Source organism: Rhopalosiphum padi, unplaced genomic scaffold (assembly GCF_020882245.1).
Source record: "Rhopalosiphum padi isolate XX-2018 unplaced genomic scaffold, ASM2088224v1 scaffold1, whole genome shotgun sequence".
NCBI classification, from domain to species: Eukaryota; Metazoa; Arthropoda; class Insecta; order Hemiptera; family Aphididae; genus Rhopalosiphum; species Rhopalosiphum padi.
The window spans coordinates 6904945-6910275 of NW_026869996.1; the positions used below are offsets into that span (position 1 = coordinate 6904945).

Sequence of the window (5331 nt, forward strand, 5' to 3'; positions counted from 1 at the left end):
GGGAAACTTCGGATGGAACCAGCTACTAGATGGTTCGATTAGTCTTTCGCCCCTATACCCAGCTCAGACGATCGATTTGCACGTCAGAATCGCTGCGGACCTCCATCAGGGTTTCCCCTGACTTCATCCTGGCCAGGCATAGTTCACCATCTTTCGGGTACCAACGTGTGCGCTAAGGGTGCGCCCCCGGACGGCCGAAGCCGACCTGGCGGAGACGCCCCCGGACTGCGGACCAGCGCGACTTTGAACGCCGGTGGGTTCGGTCGCTAGGCCATCGTCCGCACCGTAAACGGTTCACTTTCATTGCGCCAAACGTGGTTTTTCATAAGATCACCGTTGACTCGCGCACACGTTAGACTCCTTGGTCCGTGTTTCAAGACGGGTCGGAAAGTAGCCCGAAACTCGTCGCCGACCGACGGGACCCCGCCTGCGACGGGGCCGCGTCGACGGTTCTTGCCGTCGGGCGAGCCGACCAGGAGCACCGGGGTTCGGCGCGAACGGTCACGCCGAGACGCGACCGCCGCGACGAACCGCCACCCGGGCCCTTCGGCCGGCGCCCAACGAGTCGCGACGTCCGCTAACCGAGCGAAAGATCCGGCCGGCGGTTAGACCGACCGTGAATTCGCCCGGCGGGGACTCGCGGGCTCTGTCCGTTTACACCCGAACGGTTTCACGTTCTTATGAACTCTCTCTTCAAAGTTCTTTTCAACTTTCCCTCACGGTACTTGTCCACTATCGGTCTCGTGGCCGTATTTAGCCTTAGATGGAGTTTACCACCCGCTTCGGGCTGCACTCTCAAGCAACCCGACTCGAAGGCGCGGTCCGATCCCGGAACGCTGTGACGGCCTCTACTGGCCTGGCACCATCTGCGGGCCATGGCCCCGTTCAAGGGAGACTTGGACCGTCACGTGCGCCCCGGCAACGAGGCCGGCCCGTACGCCACAACTCCCATACGTGCCGCGACACAAAAGTGCGCGGCGGGATTCGGCGATGGGCTTTTCCCTGTTCGCTCGCCGCTACTGGGGGAATCACGGTTGTTTTCTTTTCCTCCGCTTATTAATATGCTTAAATCCGGCGGGTAGTCCCGCCTGATCTGAGGTCGGAACGTATCGGTGTGTTTGTGTTTTTTTTCTTAACACGGCAGCCTGCGGTCCGCGCTCCGTCCGTACGGCGACCGTCCGCGTCCGCTTCTCGGAAGCCGGAGAGGTGTCTCTAGGACTCTCAGCCGACCCGGCCGCGCTCTCGCGCGGCGGGCGGACGGGGACGTGCCGTTTTACGGCGCGAGAACCCGTGACTGTTTGCCGTCACAACTTGGGCGGACGACCGGAGGCGGGCGCCGTCGCCGTCGCCGCGAGGCAGACGGCGGGGCGTCGTTCCCCGGTCGAACCGCCAATCTCGCGCAGCCGGAGCGGCCGACGGTCTCCCGTCGGACGCCTGCCGGCGGCGCATCGGTCTGGCCGAGTATCCGGTATACGACCCTCAGACAGGCGTGGCCCGGGACCCGCGGGTCACCGAGGCCGCAATGTGCGTTCGACTGGTCGATGTTCGTATAACCTGCGGATTACACGACGACGCGCAGATAGCTGCGGTCTTCATCGATCCACGAGCCAAGTGATCCGCCGTTCGGGGTCGGGTGTTTTTTTTTTTGTTTGTCGACGAAATTTCTGCGCCACGCGTGCGCGCGGCGCAAGGTCTTTCGACGGTAACCATCTTTCGGTCGACGCTTGGTCGGGGGTCGCGGCGCGCGGGCGGTCGGCGAGCTAGTCGCGAGCGCACGCGGCCACGGGGTCGGATTAGGCGCGCGCGAGACCGGCGTGGGACGCCGGTGCCGCGGGCCCGTCTCTAATGATCCTTCCGCAGGTTCACCTACGGAAACCTTGTTACGACTTTTACTTCCTCTAAACGGCCGAGTTCGGTCATCTTCCCGGTCGCGCGACGACCCAGCCCCCGAGGGGGCCGAATAACGCGCGTCCAGTCCGAAGACCTCACTGCGGTCGTTCAATCGGTAGTAGCGACGGGCGGTGTGTACAAAGGGCAGGGACGTAATCAACGCGAGCTGATGACTCGCGCTTACTGGGAATTCCTCGTTCACGTGGAAAAATTGCAAGCCACGATCCCTAAGCACGAAGGAGGTTCAGCGGGTTACCCGGAAGCCTGTCGGCCCAGGAATGTTAACACACGCTGATTCCTTCAGTGTAGCGCGCGTGCGGCCCAGAACATCTAAGGGCATCACAGACCTGTTATCGCTCAGTCTCGTGCGGCTATTTTCGTCCGCCGCCTGTCCCTCTAAGAAGAGTTTAAGCTCCTGGGAGCCGGCGGTAGCCCTAGTAACGTATCGTGATCCGCCGGCGACGGCCGCGAACACGGCGCGCTTCACCGCGGAGCCCGACGCACGACTGACGCGCGCCGACCAGAGGTTGCCCCCCGGCCGACACACGCCCGCCGCACGCAGGGACGCGGATGGCGCGGCCGCGCCCGACGACCGCCGTGGACGACGGGCGAACGCGTTCGGGGATACCGGGCCGAGCCGACGGAGACGCGAACACGGACGGCCGAAACCGCCCGCGCCGCGCCCACCGCCGACCCGGGTTTACCCGCCTAGTTAGCAGGACAGAGTCTCGTTCGTTATCGGAATTAACCAGACAGATCGCTCCACCAACTAAGAACGGCCATGCACCACCACCCACCGAATCAAGAAAGAGCTCTCAATCTGTCAATCTTTCCGGTGTCCGGGCCTGGTGAGGTTTCCCGTGTTGAGTCAAATTAAGCCGCAGGCTCCACTCCTGGTGGTGCCCTTCCGTCAATTCCTTTAAGTTTCAACTTTGCAATCATACTTCCCCCGGAACCGAAAAGCTTCGGTTTCCCGGAAGCTGCCCGCCGGGTCGTTAATGAAACGCCGGCGGATCGCTAGCTGGCATCGTTTACAGTTAGAACTAGGGCGGTATCTGATCGCCTTCGAACCTCTAACTTTCGTTCTTGATCATACGAGAACGTACTTGGCAAATGCTTTCGCGTCAGTTCGTCTCGAGACGATCCAAGAATTTCACCTCTAACGTCTCGGTACGAATGCCCCCGCCCGTCTCTGTTGATCATTACCTCCGGTCCCGAAAACCGGCCCGGCGGGACGCGCGGGCGACTGGCGCCCGCGGCCCGGCGGCCCGCGCACGGAAACGCCCCGGAGGGCGATTTCGCGCGCCCGCGAAGGGCGGAGATGCGCGGGACCGAGGTCTTGTTCCATTATTCCATGCGACCAGTATTCAGGGCCTTTTGACGAGACGGCCGTGAAGCCGCCCCCGCCAGATTTGAGCCTGCTTTGAGCACTCTAATTTGTTCAAAGTAAACGTGTCGGCCCGCCGACGGCACTCGGTGAAGAGCACCGCGCAGCAAGATTGGAGTAGGCGGCCGCCGTCGTCGAACCCCGACGGCCAAGCGACGCGTGGCCGCGTGGCGCGCCGGAAGCACGAGACACGTGTCCGCCTGCCGACAATACGTCCGGCCGACGTGCCGGTAACTAACACCCCGAGACGGCTGACGAGCGCGACGACGGCCGCGCCGACGGGACACGTGGTCCCGCGACACGACCGGCCGCGACACGCCGGACCGCCAGGGTGGTCCGGCACCGCCCAGACACAGATCCGACTACGAGCTTTTTAACCGCAACAACTTTAATATACGCTATTGGAGCTGGAATTACCGCGGCTGCTGGCACCAGACTTGCCCTCCAATTGATCCTCGTTTAAAGGTTTTAAAGTGTTCTCATTCCGATTACGGGGCCTCGGATGAGTCCCGTATCGTTATTTTTCGTCACTACCTCCCCGTTCCGGGAGTGGGTAATTTGCGCGCCTGCTGCCTTCCTTGGATGTGGTAGCCGTTTCTCAGGCTCCCTCTCCGGAATCGAACCCTGATTCCCCGTTACCCGTTACCACCACGGTAGGCATGGAACCTACCGTCGACAGTTGATAAGGCAGACATTTGAAAGATGCGTCGCCGGTACGGAGACCGTGCGATCAGCTCGAAGTTATTCAGAGTCACCAGGTCTTTGCGCGGGCCGCGATCGGGACGCGCACGAAGCGCGCCGCGACGGGCCGGTTTTGATCTAATAAAAGCGTTCCTCCCGCACGCGACACCCGAGGGCGCCGCGACGGTCGGAACTCTGTCGGCATGTATTAGCTCTAGAATTACCACAGTTATCCAAGTAACTTGGGTACGATCTAAGGAACCACAACTGATTTAATGAGCCTTTCGCGGTTTCACCTTAATGCGGCTTGCACTGAGACATGCATGGCTTAATCTTTGAGACAAGCATATGACTACTGGCAGGATCAACCAGGGATCTCGGTTTTACAACAACTGCGCCCCGTGTGACGCGCGCGCTGACGCACGACGCGACACCCGGGACGCGTGCTTCCGAGCGCCGGTCCGCCCGGGGGCGGGCCGACGCCGAGGGCGGTCGCACGACAGCGAGACCGCTGGGGTCCCGGCGTGCGACCGACCGCGGTTCGTGTGAGAATACGAGGGCCCGACGGGAGCGCTGTGGACACGCGCGGGCACCCGACCCGACCGCAATCGCCGCGGCCGTGATGGCGTTGGCTAGAGCGGCCGACTTGTGGCGGGCGCCACACGCGATACGCACCCGTCGCAACGTAACTCGCGTTGACGAGAGTTGAGGGAGACCGGCGGACCGCCGTCCTGTGCGGACGGCACCCGCCGGAATCGCCTCTCTCGCCCGTTTTGTAAAGGTCCCCAGCCGAGATCGTGGGGGAAGCCGGGACGCGACGCGAAGTCCGTCGTCCCGGGGCTTCGCCCCGGCGACCGCCGGGCACGGCGACGATGGCCGGCCGCGGCGGGAATGTTCTGGCGTCGAGAGTTCGTATCTTGCGAAACGGTAACGGGAGTCGTCATCGGTTGAGCGATGTGTGTCGCGCTGCCGACCCACCGGTAGGAGGGCCCGCAGCGCCAGTCGAGGTTTGCCACTCGGCGTGCGAGATGGGTCGGTCGCCGAAACGTGGACGGATACCAACTCGGCGCCGATGCCGGGCACGCCCTCGCCAAGAACTGGCGGGGCGAGAACGGCACGGCTGAGTTGGACGCGTCGGCTTCGGCGTCGCCCGTGGCTTTGCTGTCGTGTACCGTGATCGGTGATCCGACGGCCGGCTGATCGCCGACCGACCGACCGGCCGCTCACAAATATACAAAAACTCGGGTCCAACCGTCCGCCATGCAAAACCGCACGTGCGTAGCGGTCATCGCGCCGACACGCGGTCCACGCGTCCATGACGGTGCGTAGCGGTGTTCCGGGTACTCGTGTCGACGCGCGTAGCGGCGTGCCGA

At 63.0% G+C, this 5331-nt stretch overlaps 2 non-coding genes across 2 annotated transcripts in view; both read right to left on the reverse strand.

Moving 5' to 3' along the window:
• LOC132931452 (large subunit ribosomal RNA) overlaps positions 1–1102 on the reverse strand; it is a 4196-nt gene extending 3094 nt beyond the window's left edge. The window contains exon 1 of the ribosomal RNA XR_009662631.1: positions 1–1102. This exon is cut by the window's left edge and continues 3094 nt beyond it. This is a non-coding gene — a ribosomal RNA (large subunit ribosomal RNA).
• A 371-nt stretch (positions 1103–1473) lies between these two features.
• Positions 1474–1631, reverse strand: LOC132931489 (5.8S ribosomal RNA). The gene has a single exon (XR_009662665.1). It is a non-coding gene; the product is annotated as a 5.8S ribosomal RNA (ribosomal RNA).
• Between the last annotated feature and the right edge of the window lie 3700 nt (positions 1632–5331).